The sequence below is a fragment of the Bos mutus genome, chromosome X, assembly GCF_027580195.1.
Source record: "Bos mutus isolate GX-2022 chromosome X, NWIPB_WYAK_1.1, whole genome shotgun sequence".
In the NCBI taxonomy this organism is placed as follows: domain Eukaryota; kingdom Metazoa; phylum Chordata; class Mammalia; order Artiodactyla; family Bovidae; genus Bos; species Bos mutus.
The window spans coordinates 80,696,350-80,723,756 of NC_091646.1; the positions used below are offsets into that span (position 1 = coordinate 80,696,350).

The 27,407-nt window shown below is 42.1% G+C and overlaps 1 long non-coding RNA gene across 2 annotated transcripts in view; it reads right to left on the reverse strand.

Moving 5' to 3' along the window:
- Positions 1–3,204: 3,204 nt before the first annotated feature.
- LOC138986379 (uncharacterized) overlaps positions 3,205–27,407 on the reverse strand; it is a 56,948-nt gene continuing 32,745 nt past the window's right edge. For both annotated transcript variants that reach the window (XR_011463218.1, XR_011463219.1), the window contains exons 4-5: positions 7,841–7,951; positions 3,205–5,106 (exon numbers count right to left, since the gene is read on the reverse strand). This is a non-coding gene — a long non-coding RNA (uncharacterized lncRNA). The remainder of the gene's footprint in view (positions 5,107–7,840; positions 7,952–27,407) is intronic.

Consider the following 27,407-nt stretch of genomic DNA (forward strand, 5'->3'; position numbering starts at 1 on the left):
AAATGTTTTTCTGGAATTCTCTTGCTTTTTCTGTGATCCAACAGATGTTGGCAATTTGATCTCTGGTTCCTCTGCCTTTTCCAGCTTGTACATCTGGAAGTTCTCAGTTCATGTACTGTTGAAGCCTAGGTTGAAGGATTTTGAGCATTACCTTGCTAGCATGTGAAATGAGCACAACTGTGTGGTAGTTTCACCATTCTTTGGCAATGCCCTTCTTTGGGATTGGAATGAAAACTGACCTTTTCCAGTCCTGTGGCCACTGCTGAGCTTTCCAAATTTGCTGACATATTTCATGCAGCACTTAAACAGCATCATCTTTTAGGATTTTAAATAGCTCAGTTGGAATTCCATCACCTCTATCAGCTTTGTTCATAGTAATGCTTCCTAAGGTCCATTTGACTTCACACTCCAGGATGTCTGGCTCTAAGTGAGTTACCACACCACTGTGGTTATCCAGGTCATTAAGACCTTTTTTGTACAGTTCTTCTATGTATTCTTGCCACCTCTTCTTAATATTTTCTGCTTCTGCTAGTTACTTACTGTTTCTGTCCTTTATTGTGCACATCTTTGCATGAAATGTCCCTTGGTATCTCTAATTGTCTTGAAGAGATCTCTAGTCTTTCCCATTCTGTTGTTTTCCTCTATTTCTTTGCATTGTTAAGAAGGCTTTCTTATCTCTCCTTGTTATTCTTTGGAACTCTGCATTCAGATAGGTATATCTTTCCTTTTCTCCGTTGCCCTTTGCTTCTCTTCTTTTCTCAGCTCTTTGTAAAGCCTCCTCAGACAGCCACTTTGCCTTCTTGCACTTCTTTTTCTTGGGGATAGTTTTGGTCACCGCCTCCTGTACAATGTTATGAACCTCCGTCCATAGATCTTCAGGCACTCTGTCTCTCAGATCTAATCCCTTGAATCTATTTGTCACTTCCACTGTATAATCGTAAGGGATTTGATTTAGGTCATACCTGAATGGCCAAGTAGTTTTCCCTACTTTCTTCAATTAGCCACAGTCAGCTCCAGGTCTCATTTTTGCTGGCTGAATAGATCTTCTCCATCTTTGGCTGCAAAGAATATAATCAGTCTGATTTTGACATTGACCATCTGGTTATGTCCACGTGTAGAGTCTTCTCTTGTGTTACTGGAAGAGGATGTTTGCTATGACCAGTGTGTTCTCTCGGCAAAACTCTGTTAGCCTTTGCCCTGCTTCATTTTGTACTCCAAGGCCAAACTTGCCTGTTACTCCAGGTATCTCTTGACTTCCTACTTTTGCATTCCAATCCCCTATGATGAAAAAGGACATCTTTTTTTGCTGTTAGTTCTAGAAGGTCTTGTAGGTGGTCACAGAACCATCTGACTTCAGCTTCTTCAGCATTAGTGGTTGGGGCATAGTCTTGGATTACTGTGATGTTGAATGGTTTGCCTTGGAAACAAACCAAGATCATTCTATCATTTTTGAGACCCTGCTTATTTACTTTATATGCAGAGAATATCATACAAAATGTCAGGCTGGATGAATCACAAGGAGAAATATCAATAACAGATACAAAGATGATACCACTGTAATGGCAGAAAGCAAAGAGGAACTAAAGAGCCTCTTGATGAAGGTGAAAGAAGAGAGTGAAAAAGCTGGCTTAAAACTCAACATTCAAAAAACTAAGATCATGGCATCCGGTCCCTTCACTTCATGGCAAATAGATGGAGAAAAAGTGGAAACAGTGACAGATTTTATTTTCTTGGGCTCCAAAATCACTGCCGATGGTGACTGCAGCCATGAAATTAAGACACTTGCTCCTTGGAAGAAAAGCTATGACCAACCTAGACAGCATATTAAAAGGTAGAGACATCACTTTGTTGACAAATGTCTGTATAGTCAAAGCCATGGTTTTCCCAGTGGTCATGTATGGATGTGAGAGTTGGACCATAAAGAAGGCTGAGCACCAAAGAATAGATGCTTTCGAATTGTGGTGTTGGAGAAGACTCTTGAGAGTTCCTTGGACAGCAAGGAGATCAAATCAGTCCATCCTAAAGGAAATCAACCCCTGAATATTCATTGGAAGGACTTATGCTGAAGCTGAAGCTCCAATACTTTGGCCACCTGATGTGAAGAGCCGACTCATTGGAAAAGACTCTGATCCTGGGAAAGATTGAGGGCAGAAGGAGAAGGCGGGAACAGAAGATGAGATGGTTGGATGGTATCACTGACTCAATGGACATGAGTTTGACCAGACTCCAGACGATAGTGAAGGACAGGGAAGCCTGGCATGCTGCAGTCCATGGGGTTGCAAAGAGTCAGACAGGACTTAGTAACTGAACAACAACAAAGAAATATAAACCAAAACAAAAGAATAGAGTTGAAAGGTCACATAATTTAGCCAGGGTAGTCAGAGGAAGGCCTCTCTGAAGTGGTGATATTTGACCTTGAAAGATCTGCTTGGAAGAAGCGAAGGTATAAGCCATTAAGGGAGCTCAAGGAAGAGTATTCCCAATAGAACGAAGTTCCTCAGAAAAACTAAAAATAGAACTACCATATGATTCAGCAACTCTACTTCTGAGTATTCATCCAAAGAAAATGGAAACACTAATTCAAAAAGATACATTCACTAGCGGTCCAGTGGTTAAGAATCATCCTTGCAATGCAAAGGACACTGGTTCAACCCCTGGTCCAGGAAGATCCTACATGCCACACAGCAACTAAGCCCTTGCACCACAGCTAGTGAAGCGTGCGTGCCTAGAGCCTGTGTTCCGCAACAAGAAAAGCACCACAATAAGAAGCCATACACTGCAATGAAGAGTTATCCCCCACTCACCACAACCAGAGAAAGCCCATGCACAGCAATGATGACCCACCAAAGTCAAATAAATAATCTTTAAAAAAAAAAAAAGATACATATGTCACAATGTTCATAGAAGCACTATTTACAATAGCCAGGACACGGAAGCAACCTAAGTGTCCATCAACAGATGAATGAATAAAGAAGATATGGTACATATATACAATGGAATGTTACTCAGTCATAAAAAAGAACAAAATAGTGCCATTTTCAGCAACATGGCGAGACCTAGAGGGTATAATGCTAAGTGAAATAAATGAAAGAGAAAGGTGAACATCATGTGATTTTACTTATACGTAGAATCTCAAACACAAAACAGACAAGCAAACAAAAAACAGAAACAGAGACTTCCCTGGCAGTCCAGGGGTTAAGACACCACACTTCCACTGCAGGGGACACAGGTTCCCCTGGTGGGGCAACTAAGATCCCACATACCATGTGATACAGCCAAAAAACAACCACAACCAAAAAAAAAAAAAGATACAGGGAGCAAACTGGTGGTTGCCAGAGGGAAGTAGGATGGGGGGCTTAGGCAAAATAGCTAAAGGTGTTTAAGAGGTACAAATTTCAAGTTACAAAATAAGTCATAGGGAACTAATGTACAACATGGGAAATATACTCAATAATACTGTACAGTGACAGATGGTAACTAGACTTAATGTGGTGGTCATTTTGTAATGTATAAAAATATTGCATCATGTTGTATGCCTGAAACTAATATTGTATGTCAATATAATTTAATAAAAAAGGAAAAGAAAGTGTTCCAGGCTGAGGGAACAGCCAGTGTGACTCTAGGGAGGTGAGTGATGTCAAGCATGGTAGGAGTTGAGATCAGGAAGGCAGACAGGGGCCAGATCTGGATCTTTTACTCTGAGTAAAGTTGGAACTACCAAAGGGTACTATGCAGAGAAGATGTGATGTGAGACCTCTTCAGTGGCTCCTTGGAGAGTGGGTGAGAGGGGCCAGCGTGGAGGCCAGGAAAGCCCCAAAAAGCTGCTGCTGCCTTCTTCCAGGTAGGACACTGGAAAGAGTCCTTAATAGGCTTATGTATGCATGGGGGCAAGATATAAGGTGTTGTTAAGGGAGGGTATAGGTAACTGGGGGCCTGAGGGGGAGCCAGAGTGTCACATTGATGCTTGAAGTTTTTATCTGTATTGTAACTAATTTTTTTTTTTTTTTTGGCTGTGCAGCTTGCAGCTTGTGGGCTCTTAGTTCTTGACCAGGGATTGAACCTGGGTCCTTGGCAGTGAAAGCTCGGGGTCCTAACCAATGGACCGCCAGGAAATTCTCTATCTGTATCTTTATTAATGTGGTGGTGGTGGTGGTATCGGTGGGGCAGCGGTAGCATTTTCACTGTCTGTTTTTCATTGTGAGCATGTATTTTTACAATTAAAAATAAACAGCCTAGGGAATTCCCTGGTGGTCCAGTGGTTACAACTTGGTGCTCTCACTGCCAGGGGCTGGGGTTCAGTCCTTGGTCAGGGAATTAAGATCCCGCAGTGAACCAACAAGGACCTACTGCAGAGCACAGGGAACTCTGTTCAATATTCTGTAATAACCTAAATGGGAAAAGAATTTGAAAAAGAACATATACAGGTATATGAGTAACTGATTCACTCTGCTGTACACCTGAAACTAACATAACATTGTTAATCAACTATACTCCAATACAGTATAAAATTAAAATAAAATAAACAGCCTAGCATCTGGTGGGAGAGCAGCCTGAGGGCCAGGCCCCATGAACTCAGCCAGAGACACAGCCCCAGGTAAGCAGACATCAGGGAGGGAAGGAGGGAAGAAGGGAAGGAAGGAGGGAACCATTGAAAGCATCCCCTCCATATGATATCACTTATATGTGGAAACTAAAATATGACACAAATGAATGTATCTACAAAACAGAAATAGACTCACACACGTAGAGAACAGACTTGTGGTTGCCAAGGGGAAAAGGGGATCAAGGAGGGATGGAGTTGGAGTTTGGGGTTAGCAGATGCAAACCAGTATATAGACAGTGGACAAACAACACAGTCCTACTACATAGCACAGGGAAGTATATTCAATATTCTGTGATAAACCATAATGGAAAATCATATCTTAAAAGAATATATATATAAATATATATATAACTGAATCACTTTGCTATAAGCAGAAATTAACACAACATTGTAAATCAAGTATATTTCAATTTAAAAAGAAAGGATGAGGGAGTTCCCTGGTGGTCCAGCAGTTAGGATTCAGCATAGCTCCAGGTTCAATCCTTGGTCTGGGAACTAAGATCCTGCAAGCCACATGGCATAGCCAAAAAAAAAAGAATGAAATTAGTTGTAGTTTTATGTAGGTGCCCTTTATCAGGTTAAAGAAGCCCCTAAATTCCTAAATTTCTACGAGATTCCTTTTTGTTTCTTTTTTATTTTATCAGAAATGGATGTTGGATTTTATCAAACACTTCACTGGCATCAGTTGAGCTGATCACATGGTTTTCCTTTATTAATTCATTAATATGATGAATTATACTGATTGGTTTTCAAGTGCTAAACCAACCTTACATTCCTGGGATTAAAACCCACTTGGTCATTACGTATCATCCTTTTCATATATTGTGTTGGATTTGATTTGGTAGAATTTTGTTAAAAACTCATCTATATGTGGTTTTTTTTTTTTTCAGCTTTATTGAGGTATAATTGACAAATAAAATTGTCATGTATTTAAAGTCCTACAACATGATTTTATATCTATATACATCGTGAAAGGATCCCCATAACTGTCTACTCCTGTTTTTTTGAAGTAACACTGATTTGCAACATTATATAATTTTCATGTGTACAACATTACAATTAGACTTCTGTATACTCTAGAGCATGCTCACCACCAAAAGTCTAGTTTCTATCCAGCACCATAGCACTGATGCCCATTACCCATTTCTCCCTATCCCCATACCTGTTCCCCTCTGGTAACCACCAATCTGTACTCTATACCTAGTTTGTTTTTGTTTTGCTTGTTTGTTTTTTAAAATATTCCACATATGAGTGAAATCATACAAATATCTTTCTCCATCTGACTTATTTCACTTAGCATAATGCCCTCATTCATCCTGTTGCAAATGGCAAGATTTCATTCTTTTTTAAGGTTGAGTAGTATTTTATTGTGTGTGTGTGTGTATGTGTATATACACAGATACAGATATAGATAAAGAGAGAGAGAAAGCATCTTTTTACTCATTCGTGTATCTGTGTTTATGACGGATATTTGATCTGTAGTTTTCTTTTTTAATAGACTTTATTTTTAGAGCAATTTTAAATTCATAGCAAAACTGAGAGAAAAGTACAGAGATTTTCCGTATACCCCCTGCCCCCACACATGCATAGCCTCCCCCATTAACAACATCCTGCACCACTGATGAACCTACATTAGCACATCATAATCACTCAGTTCACAGATTACATTAGAGTTTGCTCTTGGTATTGTACACTCCGTAATATGCATCCATTACAGTATCATACAAAGTATTTTTGCTTCTCTAAAAATTCTCTGTGCTCTGCCTATTTATCCCTCACCCCTTCCCCCTAGTCCCTGGCAACCACTATCTTTTTATTGTCTCCAGAGTTTTGCCTTTTCCAGAATGTCATGTATTTGGAATCATACCTATTCAGATCAGCTTCTTTAACTTAGTATATACATTTAAGGTTCCTCCCTGTTTTTTCATGGCTTGATAGCTCATTTCTATTTAGCACTTAATAGTATTTCATTGTCTGGATGTACCAGAGTTTATAGATCCCTTCACCCACTGAAGGACATATTGGTTGCTTCCAAGTTTTGGTAATTATGAATAAGGCAGTTATAGACATCCACATGCAGGTTTTTGTATGGACATAAGTTGTCTTTGTATACAGACATAAATTCTTTGTATATTTTGGATAATATTCCTTTACCAAATAGCTCTTTTTCAAATATTTTCTCCCAGTTTGTGACTGATCTTCTCATTCTCCTCACTGTCTTTCACAGAGCAGAACTTTTTAATCTCAAAGAAGTTCAGCTTATCAATTCTTTCTTACATTGATCATGTATTTGGTGTTGTAGTTAAAAAGTCATTGCCAAACCCAAGGTTGTCTAGATTTTTCTCCTATAGTATTTTCTAGTGAAGAGGAAAAGTTAAATTTTTACATAACCTCCTGCTCCTTCTGCCTCTGTAACTCAGCTTGCTCCTTGAAAAGTCTGGATCAAAGGTCATGTAGTCTCAGAAAGTGGGGACTTACAATACTAGGAACTGGAGCTTATTCACCCTTGTTCTGCTTTTTGGATCTGCCCAGCCCCTGCAAACCTGCTTAATCATGCCTGTCCGTGTAAAGGTCAGGCATCCGCCTCTCCATCTTGACTGCTGTTCCCGTGCTTGCGCAAAACCCCTTAGTTTAAACCGGCTTATTACCAGCTAGTGTTGCCCACTATAGTCTGTCTATAAAAACTCTGTAACCCCTTTGTTCCGGGCTCAGAGCTTGGAGTGTTAACTCCTCTGGGCCTGCCGGCGTAATAAACCTAAGATCTCCAACTCTCCAAGTGTGATGCTTGGTTTCTCGATTACTGGTTTCTGCAACACTAGGAGTTCTATAGTTTTGCATTTTACATGTGGGTCTGAGTTAATTTTTGTGAAGGGTGTAAGTTCTGTGTCTAGACTGCTTTTCTTGGCATGTGGATGTCCAGTTGTTTCAGTACCATTTATTTTATTGTGATAAGAACTCTTTAACTTAAGATCTACTCTGTTAACAAATTCTTAAGTGTACAAATTATTATTGCTAACTATATAGATACAATGTTGCACAGTATCTCTCTAAAGATTATTCATCTTGCTTGACTGAGACTTAACACCCATTGAATAGTAACTCCCCATTTTCCTCTCACCCCAGCCCTTGACAACCACCATTCCATTCTTTGACTCTATGAATTTGACTACTTAAGATACCTCATATGAGTAGATTCATGCAGTATTTTTCCTACTGTGACTGGCATATTTCACTTACCATAATGTCCTCAGAGTTCATCCCTGTTGTTGCATATTGCAATTTTCATATTTTTAAAGGCTGAACAGTATTCCACTATATGTATACACCATGTTTTCTTCATCCATTCACCTGTCAATGGACATTTAGGTTGTTTAGACATCTTGGTTATTGTGAATAGTGCTGCAATCAACACAGGAGTGTTCATATCTCTTTGAGACACTGTTTTCAATTCTTTTGGATAAATAACCAAAAGTGGGATTCTTGGATCCTATGATAGTTCTATTTTTAATTTTTGAGAACCTGCCATACTGTTTTTCCATAGTAGTTATACTATTTTGCATCCCCACCAACAGTGTGCAAAGGTTATAATTTCTCCCTACTCTCACCAACACTTTTGTTGTCCTTGTTATTGTTTTTGAAAATAGCCATCCTAACAGGTGTCAACAGCCTGTTGAAAAGACTGTCTTTGTCTCATTGTTATTACCTTTGCTCCTTTGTCAAAGATCAGTTGACCACATATATGTGGGTCTATTTCTGGGCTCTCCCCTCTGTTCCACTGATCTATTTGTCTATTCTTTGGCCAATACCACACTGTCTTAAATACTAAGTTTTATAGTAAGTCTTAAAATCAGGTAACATCAGTACTCCAAATCTGTTCTTCTCTATCAATATTGACTGGGCTATACTAGATCTTTTGCCTCTCCATTTTACATTTTAGAATCAGTTTGTTTGATATCCATAAAATAACTTCCAGGGATTTCTTTGTCTGGTTTTGATATAAGATTAGAGTAATATTGGACTTCTCTGGTGGTTCAGATGGTAAAGAATCTGCCTGCAATGAGGGAGATCTGGGTTTGATCCCCAGGTCAGGAAGATCCCCTGGAGGAGGGCATGGCAACCCACTCCAGTATTCTTGCCTGGGAACTCCAATGAACAGAAGAGCCTGGTGTGCTACAGTCCAAGGGGTCACAAAGACTCAGACACAACAGACTGCCTAACACTTTCACTTTTTTTCATTCAGGGTAAATATTGAACTCATAGAATATTTCAGGAAGTATGCCCTCCTTGTAGTAGGCAGAATTCTAATACAGCTTCCAAGATTCCCAGCTCCTGATGTACATATACTTTCTCTCAGTTATTTAATTAAATGTGAATCTAGTTACTAAAAAAAAAACAAGAGAATTCCAGAAAAACATCTACTTCTGCTTCATTGACTAAGTTAAAGCCTTTGACTGTGTGGATCACAACAAACTGTGGAAAATTCTTCAAGAGATGGGAATACCATACCACCTTACCTGCCTTCTGAGAAACCTGTATGCAGGTCAAAAAGCAACAATTAGAACCAGATATGAAACAACGACCTGGTTCAAAATTGGGAAAGGAGTATGTCAAGGCTGTATATTGTCACCCTGCTTATTTAATTTATATGCCGAATACATCATATGAAATGTCAGGCTGGATGAAGCACAAGCTGGAATCAAGACTGCCAGGAGAAATATCAATAACCTCAGATATGCAGATGATACAACTCTAATGGCAGAAATTGAAGAGAAACTAAAGAGCCTCTTAATGAAAGTGAAAGAGGAGAGTGAAAAAGATGGCTGAAAACTCAACATTTAAAAAACTAAGATCATGGTATCCAGTCCCATCACTTCATGGCAAATAGACGTGGAAAAAGTGGAAACAGTGAGAGACTTTATTTTCTTGGGCTCCAAAATCACTGCCGATGGTGGCTTCAGCCACGAAATTAAAATAAAAGACGCTTGCTCCTTGGAAGAAAAGCTATGACAAACCTAGACAGCGTATTAAGAGGCAGAGACATCACTTTGCCAACAAAGGTCTGTCTAGTCAAAGCCATGGTTTTTCCAGTAGTCATGTATGGATGTGAGAGTTAGACCATAAAGAAGGCTGAGCACTGAAGAATTGATGCTTTTGAACTGTGGTGTTGGAGAAGACTCTTGAGAGTCCCTTGAACTCCAGGAGTTGGTGATGGACAGGGAGGCCTGGCGTGCTGCAATTCATGGGGTCGCAAAGAGTCGGACACGACTGAGCGACTGAACTGAACTGCACTGAACTGGACTGCAAGAAGATCAAACCAGTCAATCCTAAAGGAAATCAGTCCTGAATATTCATTGGAAGGATTGATGCTGAAGTTGAAGCTCCAATACTTTGGCCATCTGATGCAAAGAGCCAATTTATCAGAAAAGACCCTGATGCTGGGAAAGACTGAAGGCAAAAGGAGAAGGGGGCAGCAGAGAATGAGATGGTTGGATAGCATCATCAACTCAATGGACATGAATTCAAGCAAATTCTGGGAGATAGTAGAGGCAGAGGAGACTGGCATGCTACAATCCATGGGGTCGCAAAGAGTCAGAAACGACTTAGCAAGTGGGCAACAACAACATACACACACATACACACAGTGGAACATTACTCAGCCCTCAAAAGAATGAAATCATGCATTTACAGCAACATGGATGGACCTAGAGATTACCATACTAAGTGAAGTGAGAAAGAGAAAGACAAATACTATATGATATCACTTATATGTGGAATCTAAAATACAATACAGATCAATGTACCTATGAAGCAAAGACAGACTCACAGATATAGAGAACAGATTTGTGGCTCCCAAGGGGAAGGTGGGTGGGGGAGAGAAGGAATGGGAGTTTGGGATTAGCAGAGGCAAACTATTATATATAGGATGGATAAACAACAAGGTAGGGCTTCCCTGGTGGCTCAGCGGTAAGGAATCCACCTGCAATGCAGGAGCTGCAGGAGATGTGGGTTTGATCCCTGGGTTGGGAAGATCCCCTGGAGGAGGGCAACCCACTCCAGTATTCTTGCCTGGAGAATCCCATGGACAGAGAAGCTTGGCAGGATCAGTCCATAGGGTCATAAGAGTTGGACACGACTGAACCGACTTAGCACACACACACAAATAACAAGGTAATTCTGTACAGCACAGGGGAACTATGTTCAATATTCTGTGACAAACCATAATGGTATATATATATATATATAGTGGTGGTTTAGTCGGTAAGTTGTGTCTGACTCTTTGCAATCCCGTGGACTGCAGCCCGCCAGGCTCCACTGTCCATGGGATTTCCCAGGCAAGAATACTAGAGTAGTTTGCCATTTCCTCCTCCAAGGGATCTTCCCAACCCAGGGATTGAACCCATGTCCCCTGCATTGCAGGCAGATTCTTTACCACTGAGCCGTCAGGGAAGCCATATAAATATAAATATATGTGTATATATATATGTTAAACTGAGTCATTTTGCCATGCAGAAGAAATTAACACACTGTAAATCATCTATACTTTTAATAAAGTTAAAAAATAAAAATAAGTAGCATCTCTTTATCATTATCTTAATTTCTGTAGGATCTGGACTCCCCTGGTGGTCCAATGGTTAAGACTCTACACTTCTACTGCATGAGGCATGGTTTGAATCCCTGCTCAGTGAAGTAAAGTTCCTGAATGTCATGTGGTATAGCCAAAAAAAGTCATTCCTATTATGAGTCATTTGGATCGTCTTTCCTTTTTCCTTCATCAATCTGGCTAGAAGTTTATCAGTTTTAATGATCTTCCCAAAGAGCCAGCTATTGGTTTCTCTTCTTTTCTCTATTGTTTTCTGTTTTCTACTTCAGTGATTTCTGCTCTTTATTATTTTCTTTCTTCTGCTTACTTTGGGCTTCCCTTGTGGCTCAGCTGGTAAAGAATCCACCTTCAATGGCGGGAGATCCGGGTTGATTCCTGGGTTGGGAAGATCTCCTGGAGAAGGGAAAAGGGACCCACTCCAGTATTCTGGCCTGGAGAATTCCATGGACAGAAGAGTCTGGCAGGCGGACATGACTGCGTGACTTTCACTTTCACTTTCTGCTTACTTTAGGTTTGATTTACTCTTTTTATCATAATTTCTTAAGAAGCTGAGGTCATTGGTTTTAGACTTCTTTTCTAGTATAAGCATTTAATGCTATAATTTTCTCTCTAAGCACTGCTTTTGCTACATTCCATACATTTGGATATATTTTCATTTTAATTTCATTCAACTTTTTAATTTTTCTTAGGATTTTGTCTTTGACCCATGGTGTGCTGGTTATCAACTTATTGCCACTCAACTTCAAATTCACCCTTTCTGCCTGTTCTGTGGTAAAGAAACAATTTTAACTATTTTCCCTTTGCCAGCTGGCACTGAAGCTTTCTCAGTAGAGGGTGCTGGAGAGATATTGCAAGAGGAAAAGAGGTTTCCTTCCTGATTCCTGCATGCTCGATTGACAGGCTCTTTCTGCATGGGTTTTTCTAGCATCAGACTCCTGCAACACTCACAACTCTTCCAGGGCCTGATTTCTACAGTGCATAGTGACCAGTAGTACCCAGTGACCAGCAGCTTTCCCCTCCTTCCAGAGCTCACCCTCAGGCAGTTTGCAAGCAAGCAGAATGCTTCTGGATCTTGCCACACTCACAGCTTCCCCAGAGCCTGGTTCCTGTGGTGCAGAGAGGCCAGCAGCACTCAGTGAACAGCTTTCTTCCGCCTCCCAACAGGGAGATTTCTGGCAAGTTCCACTAGTATGGCATCACAATGACTTCACCCTGAAGCAAAACTACCATCACGCCTCTCCAACAAGATCTGGATCTCAGCCTCGGGGGCATTTGTCAACCTAGGGATAGTGACTACTTCTTTTGCAGAGGTGTGAGGCTTTGGGGGTCTTAGTTCCCTGACCCGTGATTGAACCTGGCCCTTGGCAATGAAAGCACTGAGTCCTAACCACTGGACCAGTAGGGAATTCCCCTGTGACTACTTCTTATATCTGCCATTTCTATATTCTTTAGAGTCCTCCTCACATCTTACTAGCCAATCCCTCATTATTCCAATCTCCTATTATAGGTAATTCCTTATATTAACTTTCCCTATTCAAATTCCTGTGTTATCCCTCTCTCCAGATAGAGCTCAGGCGATACAGAATTGTTACCAGGAGTGGTGCCAGGAAATAGATTTGCAGAGATGGGACTTTGTGATTGGTTTCTTCATTCCTCTAGCCTTACTCACGGTGATGAACTCCTTGCCAGTGAGAGATGGGTGCTAGTAACAGAGGCATCACAATTAATCAACCTATGGTTGATTGTGATGAAGTGCCAAATGAAGCACATGTCCTGGAAGCCAAAATGGCTGCTGCACTTGACTATTATAGTCGTGACCATGACTATGAATATCGTGATGGGGGAGAGATTATTTTGAATGCACTTGAGCACTTACAAAGAGAAAAATAACAAGCTTGGGTCCATTCATTTCTCAGTTCAAGTCACAACCTAAGAACCAGAGAACTTTCCTGATGCCTAGCAACAGGGTTAATATTGTTAAACATCTAACACATGTTTAATTGCATAAATTGCTGAATTACAATGTCAGTTGAATTCACAATCTTGACAAGTTTCTCATGTGAAAGTTATGGTATTGACTGGTAAAGAATGGAATCCTGAAACTTGGAATGGGAACATCTGTTTGGCCCCAGATGAAACTCACAGTCTTGAACTACCAAGTCATTCTGAGCCTTCCTTACTAATGGAAGTAGCTTGCCTTTCAGTGTCCGAAACTAACCTTTCTCTCTTTGAAAATGCTGTGATAAACTCAACTGGTCCAGGTGCCTGGAAAAGAGATGCTCATTCTCAAGACCCACCACAACCACCCCCTACTGACAGACCCACAACTGAGGTCAAATCTAAGCATGGGGAACAAGTGCACACTATGACCAAGTTGGAAATCACTTATACACCAAAATAATTGCAAGAGTTTGCTAATATATAATGGCAGAAACCTGGGGAATATGTGCAGAAGAGGATTCTATGGGTGTTAGATGAAGGAGGGCAAAACATAACTCTAGATTAGGCAGAATTCATTGATATGGGTACGCTTACTAGAGACTCTGGATTTAATGTGTCAGCACATGCTCTAAGTGCTTTCTTGGTTGGTTGACTGAAACTGAGACTCAATTGTGGCTTACCGTTAATGAGGCTGAGATGTTAGAGGTGTCCTGGGCATGATATGGAGGAGGGGATCCAAAGGCTTAGGGCAATAGGAATGTTGGACAGGATTTATCATGTAAGACTTGCATGCAATCCCTAACTATGTTCCATGACAAGACTCAGAATACACTAACTTTACCAAGACACTGAGAAACCCTTTAGTGAGATGTGTACCTGCACCCTTGGAAAGCTCTGTGGTTGCTCTCTTCTGTGGGCCAGGAATGACTGTAGGGGAAAAATAACCCTGAAGGCAATCCAGAGATCATCAGGACTGCCCCTCTGATCACAGGCCCAGAGCACAAAGGCCCCGGGGGCAGAGTAATTTCAAAGGAGGAGCCACTAGCACATTGATGGGCACTACCTCATATGGTGGTGGGTTCTGCTACCTCACTCGGCATTGGTCTCCCCCAGGTGCAGCTCTAGCAGCCTGCGGTAGTATGGGCTATATCCACAAGAACGAAGGAGATATGATACCTCCACCTAGATTTCAAAGAATTGGGCCTCATGGCAGAGCTGCAGGCTCAGGACTCCAGAGGCAAGAGCCATGGGGCCCTGGTGGAGAATGGCCTGGGAGCTGGCTGCCCAAAGCATTGAGGGCCCAACCCAGCAAAGCCACACCATTGTGCTTCACCCCACTGTATCTAGAAGATGGACCTCCACCCCAGTGGGCCTGGAGATTAGAGCATCTGGCCAAAGAGCATTATTCTCAAGCCTTAAGGTCTAATGGAATTGGCCCCTTGGAGTTTGGACTTGCTCAGGCCCTTGTCACTCTTTTCTTCTCTCCTATTTCTCCATTTTGGAATGGGAATGCCTATCCTCTGCCTGTTCTAACACCACATTTTGGAAGCACATAACTTGTTGGGTTCATAGCTGGAGAGCAATTTTCCTCAAGATGAATTGTACCTTGAGTCTCATCCATATCTGAGTTAGATGATATTTAGATGAGACTTTGGAGCTTATCCCTGGGATATACATACTTAGAAACTGGCATAATCCCCACATCAACTTGTTGATAATAATGAGAGCACTACTGTAAGAAGGGCTAAATGGAAGTGAATCTCCACTCCCTTCAAAGTTAGTAAACCAGAAGTGATAACTCATCCCTGGGGGAATGCACAGATTAATGGCCCTGTGGGTGCATGCTAAGTAGCTTCAGTCATGTCCAACTTTTTTTGACCCTATGGACTGTAGCCCACCAGGCTCCTCTATTCTTGAGATTTTCCAGACAAGAATATGAGAGTGGATTCCCATGCCCTCTTCTAGGGGATCTTCCCAACTCAAGGATCAAACCCTGGTCTCTTACGTCTCTCCTACATTGGCAGGCTGATTTTTAACCACTGGACCACCAGGGAAGTCCTCAACATGAATTTTGAGGAACACAATTCAGTCCATAGAAGCCCATGAATGAAGTGGCAGTGATAGAACTGCCCAGGCTCAACAGTATAGTCTTTGCATTACTGAGGGTGGTGTGGTTAATGCTACTGCAGAGTGACTAATCTGCCATCAATGGAGATGGCAAAGGAGAGACTGGAGACTCAAAAGTCCCCAGTATGATGCTATTCTGTGTGGGGACCAGCCAGCCACCTGGTGGCAGGTTAATTATCTTGGACTTCTTTCATCATGGAGGGGGACAGAGATTCATCTTCACAGGAATAGACTCATGGTCTGGATATAGTTTTCCCTTCCCCACCCATAAGGTTTGTGCCAGCACCACCATCTGTGGACTCTTCTGTACAGCCTTGCATCTGATCCAGAAACTCATCTCACAGCAAAGAATATGTAGCAAAATGTTCATGCCTATGAAATTAACTGGTCTTACCATATCATCTAGAAGCAGCTGGCCTAATTGAGAGATGAAATGGTTTTGAAGACTCAGTTATGATGCTAGGTGGGAAACAACACCTTAAAAGGATGGGATTCTGTTTCATAGCATGCAGTATATACTCTGAATCAGAGACCATTATACGGTGCTGTCTCCCCACTAGCCAGGAGTGGTCCCTCTAATTATTACACCTAATAACTCACTTGCAGAATTTTTGTTTCCCATCTTGACAACTTTGAGCTCTGATCGTTTGGATATCTAAGTCCCTCTGATTTTTATGTGTCAACTTGACAGAGCCATGGAGTGCCCAGATATTTGGTTAAATATTAGTCTGGGTATGCCTTTGAGAGTGTTTCTGGGTGAGATTAACTTATGAATTGGTAAACTGAGTAAAGCCCAATGTGATTGGGCCTCATCTGATCAACTGAAATCTAGAATAGAACAAAAAAGCTGAGTGATGGACAATTAATTCCTCACTGCCTGATTGACTATCTTTGAGCTTGGACATCAGTCATTTCCTGCTGAAAAATCAGACACAGAATCTCATCCTGTGATTGGCTGAATTACAATGCAAATTGAACTCCTAGCTTCACAGAGTGTCTACTATGAAACTAAGGGCATTGATGAGGAAGGAATATGATCCTCTAAGATGGAATGGGTACTTATGGGAAGACTCTATTGCACCTCGGGATGCTCTAAATTCTAATGAGTCTTCTCTGCCAGTGGAAGATGCCCCTACCAGGGGGTACATCAATGGGTCCACTGCATGGCAAAGTGAGACATTTTAGGCTCTATGCCAATGAAACTATAGGCAAAAAAAAAAAAAAAAAAAGTGTAGCGGGGAGACATAGAGTTAATTCACTGGCTGGAATGGTTGATCTTCATTACCAAGGGGAAATCAGGTTGGTGCTATACAACAAAGGCAATGAGGACTATGTCTGCAGCCCAGAGGATTATCTGGGGTGCCTCTTAGTACTTATATGCCCAATAGTAAAAAATAATAGAGAATTACAGCAACCAAAAACTGGCAGGATGATTGAAGACTCAGGAATGAAAGTTTGAGCCACTCCATCAGGTGAAACAGCATCTGAGGTTCTGGAAGAAGGCAGGGGAAATACAGAATGGGTAGTGGAAGAAGGAAGTCATTGACGGTGACTTCAGCCTCATGATCAAATACAGAAATGAGTACTACTGTAGCTTTGCCTATTTTCTTTTTGCTTGTTATATTTGTTTATTTGTATGCACCAGCCATTTTCTTTTTCTTTCTCCTGATTTTTATTTTATGTACAAATAGTTGTTAGAAGTTAATTTTCTAATTTAGTCTTTAGATAATGGAGTATCAATGGGACTATCATTAAATTTGAGGAATAGTTAACAGCCAGCAATGGATACAATGGCTTTGGGACTGTGTGTCTCCTCATTTGGGGGAGACAGTCATAACTTCCTCTCTTACAAGACAGCTATATCTTGTTAGGTAGAAATAAAACTGTTTTGCTGTGCAAGAATTCAAGGATTCAAAAGGGTGCACACAGAAGCTGAGTAGTCAAAGGGGTGGACTGTGCCACATACTGATTTTTTCCTCTTGGCTTCAAATCCACTCTCTATACTTGCCTGCTCTGCACGAATGGATCTGGTCCATTTAAATATTTTTTCCTTTGCCAGCCAGCCCTGAATTTTGGCCAGTAGAGCTAGAGAGACACTACAAGGAAGAAAGTGGTTTTTGCTTACTGGCCCTGGGGTGTCCACTCCACAGGATCCTGCAACACACACATCTTTCTCCAGCACTAGGGGCGTGAAGCACCCACACATCCTCCAGTGCCTGGCTCCTGCCGTGCGTGGTGACCGCCAGCACAGAGGCCAGCTGCTCCTCCCTGGAATCCCACATCAGCCAGTCCTGTAGCAGTTTGCCTCCGCTTGTGAAGCACTCACACAGCATCTCCAGTTCTTGCAACAAACACACTTGACAACCAGCAGTGCCCAGTGGCCAGCAACTCCCCGCACCGCCTCCCACCCCGCACCCTCCCTCAGGTAGTTTTGTAGCAGAGTGCCTCGAATGACACACTTTCCCCATGAACTGCCTTCTTTGGCACCCTAGAGGGTAGATTTCTGCCAAGTTCCAGAAAGCAGATTTCTAGCAAGTCCCACCACTCAGAGAACCACAACCATATACTCTCCAATAGGGACTGGATCTCAGCTCTGAGTTTGAGGGGGGCAGGGGGTGGGGTAGGGTCTTCCTTGGGTGCTCTATTTCAGCCCTGCTTATGCTCTCCTCTGCCTTCTTGAACATATGGATTATATTTGTAATAGCTGTTTTAATGTTCTTTGTCTACTGGTTCTATCATTTGGGTCATTTTCTATGGATTCTTTTCCCCTTTATTATGGGTTGTACTTTCTTGCTTCTCTGTTTTACTGGCTGCCAGACATTGTAAATTTTATAATGAGTAAAATGTGAGAGCTTTTTTTATTTGGTACTTAAAAAATTGGGGGGTGGGATTGGGCTTTGTTCTAGGATACAGTTAATCAGTTTGATCCTTTTGAGGCTTGCTTTTAAGTTTTTTTAGGCAGGATCTGAAGAGCCTTTAGTCCAGGGCTAATTTGATTGATAGCTACTTCCCTCGTAGCTCAGTCAGTAAAGAATCTGCCTGCAATGCAGGAGACCCAGGTTTGATTCCTGGGTTGGGAAGATTCCTTGGAGAAGGAAATGGCAACCCACTCCAGTATTCTTGCCTGGAGAATCCCATGGACATAGGAGCCTGGCAGGCTATAGTCCACGGGGTCACAAGAGTCAGACACAACTTAGCGACTAAACCACTACCACCACTTTAGTACCGAGGCAATACCTTCCTGAGTTCTCTATTCAATGCCTCATGTACTAGGAGGTTCTTCCACGTAAGCTGGTCTGGAGATGAACTATTCCTGTCTCTGATAATTGCTCCTCCTGATCCTTTTCAGTGGCCTTTCTCTGGCCTCAGACAATTTCATCACATATGTATTCTGATTGGTACTTGGTTGAAGACTTGAAGGGAACCCTCTGTAGATCTCCACAGCTTTTTCTCTGTGTGCAGCTCTCTCCTCCATAGCACTCTGCCTGTTCTGAGAACTCTAGCTGCTGTGACTGCCACAAACTCTTAACTGTGTCTTCTAAATTCATGGAGACAACCAGGCTATTTTTGAGTCCTTCCCCCCTACACACACACACACACATCCTTGCACTGAACATGGAAATTCTCTCCAGGTAATCATATGGTTCATTCATTTGTTTGCTTTCTCTGAGGAAACAGGGTCTCATGTTTCCTGTTGTCTAATATCTATAAACCATTGTTCCATGTATTTTATCTGGTTTTTTAGTTAAGGCAAGAAAGTAATTCTAGTCCCTGTTACTCCATCATGGCTGGAAACAGAAGTCCCCAAACTCTCTTTTCTGACCCATCTTGTGAGAACTTGCCTTCTAGAACTCACACTTAGTCATCAGCAGAATCCCTCCATTCTCAACCTCTTCCCTGAAGGCTGAATTTGCCTTCTTGCTCCAGTGGAAACACGAATCTTCCTGGACAATAGTGAAGCCCTCTTGAGCAGTGAATTTACTCCCACAGCTCTCAGACCAGTGATTTAGGAGGCATAGATGTCCTTGTACTTCATGTGCAGCCCCCAGATCATGCTCTCTCCCTACTCAGGAAGCCCTCCAGCTCCTTTGAGGCACAAGTATCAGTCTACATGGACTTCTCTGCATCTTTGTTACAGTCATCTGCCACACCCCTCATCATTCCTCTTTAGGTTTTGGGGATTATTTTCCCTGGCTCACTGTCACCCTCTTCAATTCCTCTCTTGTTCAGAACCTTGGTGATTTCAAAATCTGCATGATGGTGGATTCAAAAATACACATTCCAGGCACTTCCCTGGGGGTCCAGTGGTTAAGAATCTGCTTTGCAATGTGGAGGATGTGGGTTCAATCCAAGGCAAGACCTCACATGCCATGGAGAAACTAAACCCCAACTACTGAGCCTGTGGGCTCTGGAGCCCGCATGCCACAAGTAGAGAGCCCACATGCCACAACTAAGACCCAGTACAGCCAAAATAGATAAATAAGTATTTAAATTAAAAAAATACACATTCTAAACCTCTAGTCTCTCTGTTCCATGAGCATTTCTTCTCCATTAATATTGTGCTTATCCTCCTTTAGCCACCTACTCCCATCATTATACCCTAACCTATATCAGTAACATTAACTGCAACCACTCTACAACCTCAGTTTCAAGGTTCTCCCTCTTTGACCACCACCTCTTCTTCCAACAACTAATGCAATATTGTTAATCAGCTATATACTCCAATATAAAATAAATTTTTTTAAATAAAGAAAATAAAAGTTAAAAAAAAACCCACCAAAGTCCAACACATTGGGGATTATGGTTGCAACATATGAATTATGAGGGGCACAAAAATTTAGTATAGCAGAAAATAAGGAGGAAGTATTCACAGTTACAGTTGTTGTTTCTGTAACTGGTCACGTGCTTGTAGTTGGTATTCATAACCACCTTCCTCCACAACCCATTCCATATTCCCTTTGCTTTCAGCAAGAACATCAGCTGGTTGTGGTTCTTTACCTTTATTCTTGAAGGATCTGGGCCATTAATAGCCCTGCCTGAATTGGGTTGTTGTAATTTTTCCATTGTCCTTAATCATCAGATGATTACCTATATTACTTGTATTACTAAGAGATCACCTGTATTCCAGATGTCTTCCTCACTTCCATTGTGGAGTAGTGGTCCAATTTCCCCTTGGTAGTCAGAATCAGTCACCCCAGTAACTCCCTTCTTTACCATTGATTCAGAGGCATAAAAAGATCAAAGCAGTGGGGCAGTAGATCTAAACTTTCATTTCAGTGGAATTATTGTTGCATCTCCTGATGGAAGCATTCCTCCTTTTAGAACTAAGACCTCTAGACCAGCAGAGCACATGGTCATGGGAATAGGAAGCACCCCACAGCCCAGTCAAGTTGACATATAAAATTAACCATCACATCCTTCAACCCTATTAGGACCCAGAATTTATTGACCCTACTACATTTTCACTGTTCCAGACCTCTCTCATGTCCTCGGTTCCCTCCTTACCCAACTTAAAAGCTATGGTCCATAATTATGTTTGACTGTGCCTTTTTTACTTCTTTTTTTTTTTTCACTACAGCCTACCTCCTAAGGAAAATATAGATCCAGGCAGTGATCACTAATGATTGCCACATCCCAAAAAGACCATACTGGATATCACCATCACCAGATGTGACAAACATATTCCCTTCTGTGTGCCTATGTCTGACACTGTGTTTCAGGAGAATTTCTATGGCTGCTTCTGGGTGTATGTGACCCCAGTTTGCATGCCCCTTTGCTTCTCATCACCTATTCTTGTGTATGTACGTGTGTTGTTGTGTCTGTATAGCTCTGGTTAGGCATTGCTGTGTTAGCCTACATAGGCTCTGCTCATACCTGTGCTCATGAGCTGTGTGTCTCCACGTGGCACGTGGGTATCTATGGGATTTATGTTCCTTTGTGAGTGACTGATGGTCACAGTACTGGGTGTTTCTGTTTGCTATTGCATAGTTTGCTATTGTGTATGTCAGAGTCTGTGTGCCTATGTCTGGGTTTGCATGCTGTGGCTGTGTGAATAACCCATGGTCATTGTACATGGGTGTCTCTGGGTCACTTAGGGGGCTGTGTCTGTACCTCTGACTGAAAGAGAGAGACAGCAAGATGACTCTGATCTAGAATCTTCACTCCCACAGGCCAAGCCCACCATCTTACAGCTCAGGCATGAACTATGAGAGTTAGGTGATCCACTGGTTGGGAAGCACCTGCCACCTGTATCCAGGGCTCTCCCCAGATGTAGAACTTCCCCCAGGAAGGGAGAGAATGAATGAAGGAGGGAGGGAGGGAGGGGTCCTCCAAAGAGTCCAGAAGTGCCCCATACTTCCAATCCCCCTCTACCCTCCCCATTATAATCCTGACTTACTAAATCCTCAAGGATAAACTCTATGCTGGTCCCACTCCCAGCGGAGTCACCCAAATGCCAGATATCCACACCTACCTCCTGTGCTTATCTTCCCACTACCACCTTCACCAGCCCCACTCCAAGAGAGCCTCTCCCCTCCCTCCTGTCCCCTTCCTTCTTCTCCCCTGTGTTACCACATTGAGCCAAGATGGAGTGTGTGCCTGGAAAAACCCAAGCCAGAAGCATCTCTGCCCTTATTGCATCCTTGTCACTAGCCAAGCCTATTCCCAACTCAGGACCTTTCTGCTGTCCTCTGTCTGGAGCACCCATCCCCCAGGCCAATGCATAGCTAGCTCCTTCAGATCACTGTTCTGGTTTCAGTTCATGTTTCACCTCAGAGACGCCTTCTCTGATCACCACTGGTAAGTGATCACTCCCTCAGTCTGCTCTACTTCACCTCCCTGCTTTACTTTCTTTAGGGCATTAATCCTTCTGACATCATGTACTGATTCCTTTGTTCACTGTTTGCTGTCCCTGCCAGAATGACAGCATCCTGGGGAGCAGGGATTTCTATCTGTTCTGTTCACCACAGTGTCCCCAGCAGCTAGGATAGTGCAGGTGCTTAGTAAGGAATTGATTGTTGAATTAAAAGATTTCTCAGTGTGAAATGTGAGATTTCCCCCACCCTTGGCTGTTAGCCTCACTGCTCATGGCCCTGAAGGAGGGCAGGGCGGACTGGGTCGAAGGTGAAGTCACAGTACCTATCAGGTCAGGGGCGTTGAGCTAATCCTATATCCAACAGTTCCCACACTGGGCATACTCCCTGCAACCACCCTTGGCTCCTAGGGACCTTACACCCAGGAGCTGGATAGGGTTGTAGCCCTAAGCGTGCCTGCACTGATCAGCAGCAAGGAGGCGCTGCTGAGCTAAGAGGAGCCTCTGCCTGCCCAGTCAGGCCCAGTCCCTCTAGGGAGGGTTCCTCTGCCTCTCCCACCATCCCTGGGCCCTGAAAGTGGCAGAAACTCAGAGGTTTTCAGAGTTCTCAGAAGCACAGCATCCATAATGGCATGACCCAGTTCCTTACAAAACAAATATATTTATATACACACACACACACACACAAAGCAATAGACAAGCTGGCCAACTCACCAAACCATCAAATCTCCTAAAACTCAACTGATGAAAGCTAATTTGCTGAAAAATCAACGTGTTGAATTCTTGATGATTTAGAAATAATTTGCATTTAGAAGAGACTTAGCACACACACACTAGTTCTGGGTGGTACCAGAAAAACACCTTCAATCAAGTCGAGGTCAATTCACTGCAGTTGTTCTAAAGCCAGAGGCAGCAGCATGGATGATAATGAAGCAAAATCTTGAGGGGGGAATCCCTAGGCATGGGTTACCTTGGTCACTTAGCAACTGAGCATCAAGGGGAAGATCCTGGGTGGCAAAGTAGCCTCTTCCACTGAGACCCAGGATAGGGGGTAGAGTTGGGTTAGAAAGTGACCATAAGGAATAGCAACATACCAAGAGCCATGAGATGAGCCCCACCCCAAGAGGCTCTAGTAAATCTTCATGACCTTAGATTTAAAAATGGATTCTTAGGGCTTCCCTGGTGGCTCAGTGGTAAAGAAACCACCTGCCAATGCAGGAGGCACAGGTTTGATCCCTGGTCTGAGAAGATCCCACATACCATGGAGCAACTAAGCCAATATGTGCGTGTATGTGTGTGTCTGTGCGTGCGTGTGTGTGTCATGTGCACAGATGTGTGCGTGTGTGTTAGTCACTCAATTGTGTCCGACGCTTTGTGGCCCCATGGACTGTAACTTGTCAGGCTCCTCTGTCCATGGGATTTCCCAGGCAAGAACACTGGAGTGGGTAGTCATTTCCTCCTCCAGGGGATCTTCCCAAGCCAGGGATTAAACCCTGGTCTCCTGCACTGCAGGCAGATTCTTTACCACCTGCACCACCAGGGAAGCCCAACTAAGCCCATGCTCCACAACTATTGAGCCTGCACTCTGAAGCCCTCGAACCACAACTACTGAGTCCACGTGCCCTAGAGTCCATGCTCTGCTACAAGAGAAACCACCAAAATGAGAAGCCCATACACTTCAATAGAGAGTAGCTCCTACTTGCCGCAACTAGAGAAAAGCCAGTGCAGCAACAAAAACCCAGCACAACCTAAAGAAATTAATTTAACTAAAAATTTTAAAAAATGGATTCTTAGAAAACGGGGTACATATATACAGTGGAATACTACTTGGGCACAAAAAAGAATGAAATAATGCCATTTGCAACAACATGGATGGACCTAGAGATTACCGCAGTAAGTAAAGCAAGTCATAAAGAGAAAGACAAGTACCATATGATATCACTTATGTGGAATCTAAAATATGATACTAATCAACATATACACCAAACAGAAACAGACTCACAGAGAACAGACTTGTGGTTTCCAAGGGGGAGAGGGGTTTGGGGAGAGGGGATGGGGGAAGGATGGGTTGGAAGTTTGGGATTGGCAGATGCAAACTGTTATATAGAGAATGGATAAACAACAAGGTCCTATTATCCAATATCCTGTGATAAATCATAATGGAAAAGAATACGAAAAGAATGCATAGAGAGCTCCCTAGTGGCTTAGGGCTTCCCTGGTAGCTCGGCAGTAAAGAATCTGCCTGCGGTGCAGGAGACATGGGTTCAATCCCTGGGTCAAGAAGATCCCCTGGAAGGGGAAATGGCAACCCATTTACAGTATTCTTGCTGGGAAAATCACATGGACAGAGGAGCCTCATGGGCTACAGTCCATGGGGTTGCAAACCATCAGACATGACTTTCGCTGCCATGGCTCAGGTTCAATCCCTGGTTGAGGAAGATACTGCAAGCCATGCTGTGTGGCCAAAACAAAAAACAAACAAACAAATATATGTATATCTGAATCATTTTGTTATACACCAGAAGTTATCACACTGTAAATTAACTATACTTCAATAGAATAAATTTTAAAAAACAGAAAATGAATTCTTAGGTATAACACCAAAAGTACACACAACAAAAGACAAAATAGATGAATTGGACTTCATCGATAATAAAAAATTTTATGCACCAAAGAACATTATCAGGAAAGCAAAAAGAACCTATGGAATAGGAGAAAGTGTTTGCAAATCATGTGTCTGATAGGGTTTAGCATCCAGAATATATTTTTAAAAAGTCTTACAACTCAACAACAAAAAGAAAAAAAAAATATGATTTTTAAAATGGGCAAAGGACTTGAACAGAAATTTCTCTGAAGAAGATATTCAAATGACTAGAAAGCACATGAAATGATGCTCAACATCATTCATAATTAGGAAAATGCAAATCAAATCCACAATGAGGTACCATTCCCAATGGGACTGCTATAATTAAAAAAAAAAAAAAAAACAGAAAATTAAGTGTTGGTGAGGATGTGGAGAAATTGGAACCCTCATACACTACTAGGCTTCCCTGGTGGCTCAGCTGGTAAAGAATCCACCTGTAACATGGGAGACCTGGGTTCAATCCCTGGGTTGGGAAGATCCCCCGGAGAAGGGAATGGCTACCAACTCCAGTATTCTGGCCCAGAGAAGTCCATGAACTGTATGGGATCACAATTGACTCCATGTGGTCGCAGTGAGTTGGACACAACTGAGCGACTTTCACATACACACCTAGCAGAACTATAAAATGGTTCAGCACAGTGGAAACAGTTGGGCAGTTCCTCAAAAACCTAAACAAATATAAAGCTAAACATAGAATTATCATCTGATCCAGGGACTTCCCTAGAAGGCCAGTGGTTAATATTCCATGCTCCCAAGGCAGGGAACACAGGTTTGATCCCTCACTGGGGAACTAAGATCCCACATGCCACATAGCACAACCGCTCCTACCTCAAAAAACAAGAATTACCACCTAATCCAGCAATTCCGCTCCTAGGTAAACACCCAAAAGAACTGAAAACTGGTACTCAACAAATACATATGCATGTGTGTTAACAACATTATTATTCACAGTAGTCAAAATATGGAAATAGCCCATATAATCATCAGCAGATGAATGGATAAACAAAATGAAGTATATACGTACTACAAACTATTACTCAGTCATAAAAAGTTATGAAGTCATGCTGTACGATATATATTACAATGTTGATGAATTTTGAAAACATTATGCTATGTGAATAAAAACTGATCACCTGGACCACGGCCTTGTCTAATTCAATGAAACTATGAGCCATGCCATGTAGGGTCACCCAAGGTGGATGGGTCATGGTGGAGAGTTCTGACAAAACGTGGTCCACTGGAGAAGGGAATTGCAAAACACTACAGCATTCTTGCCTTGAGAACCCCATGAACAGAATGAAAAGGCAAAAAAAAAATGACACTGAAAGATAGGTCAGTAGGTGCCCAGTATGCCACTGGAGACGAGTGGAAAAATAACGCCAAAAAGAATGAAGAGACAGAACCAAAGCGAAAACAATGCCCAGCTGTGGATGTGACTAGTGCTGGAAGTAAAGTCCGATGCTGTAAGAACAATACTGTATAGGAACCTGGAATGTTAGGTCCATGAATCAAGGTAAATTAGAAATGGTCAAACAGGAGATGGCAAGAGGGAACATAACGCTTTAGTAATCAGTGAACTAAAATGGACTAGAATGGGCTAATTTAACTCCAGTGACCATTATATTTACTACTGTCGGCAAGAATCCCTTAGAAAAAATGGGAGTGACCCTCATAGTCAACAAAAGAGTCTGAAATGCAGTACCTTGGTGCAATCTCAAAAATGACAGAATGATCTCTGTTCGTTTCTAAGGCAAACCATTCAGTATCACATGTAATCCAAGTACATGCCCCAATCACTAATGCCAAAGAAGCTGAACAGTTCTATGATGACCTACAAGATCTTCTAGAACTAACACCAAAAAATGATGTCCTTTTCATCATAGGGGACTGGAATGGAAAAGCAGGAAGCCAAGAGATACCTGGAGTAACAGGCAAGTTTAGCCTTGGAGTACACAATGAAGAAGGGAAAATGCTCACAGAGTTTTGCCAAGAGAATGCACTGGTCATAGCAAACACCCTCTTCCAACAACACAAGAGAAGATTACATACACATGGACACCCCCAGATGGTCAATACTGAAATCATATTGATTACATTCTTTGCAGCCAAAGATGGAGAAAGTCCATACAATCAGAAAAAAAAAAAAAAAAGACCAGGAGCTGATTGTGGCTCAGATCATGAACTCCTTATTATAAAATTCAGATTTAAATTGAAGAAAATAGGGGAAACCACTAGACCATTCAGGTATGACCTAAATCAAATCCCTTACAATTATAAACTGGAAGTGACAAATAGATTCAAGGGATTAGATCTTATAAACAGACTGCCTGAAGAACTATGGACAGAGGTTCGTGACACTGTACAGGAGGCAGTAATCAAGACCATCCCCAAGAAAAAGAAATGCAAAATGGCAAAATGGTTGTCTGAGGAGGCCTTACAAATAGCTGAGAAAAGAAAGGAAGTGAAAGGCAAAGGAGAAAAGGAAAGATATACCCATCTGAATGCAGAGTTCCAAAGAATAGCAAGAAGATATAAGAAGGCCTTCCTCAGTTATCAATGCAAAGAAATAGAGGAAAACAATTGAATGTGAAAAACTAGAGATCTCTTCAAGAAAATTAGAGATACCAAGGGAGCATTTTATGCAAAGATGGGCACAATAAAGGGCAGAAATGGTATGGAC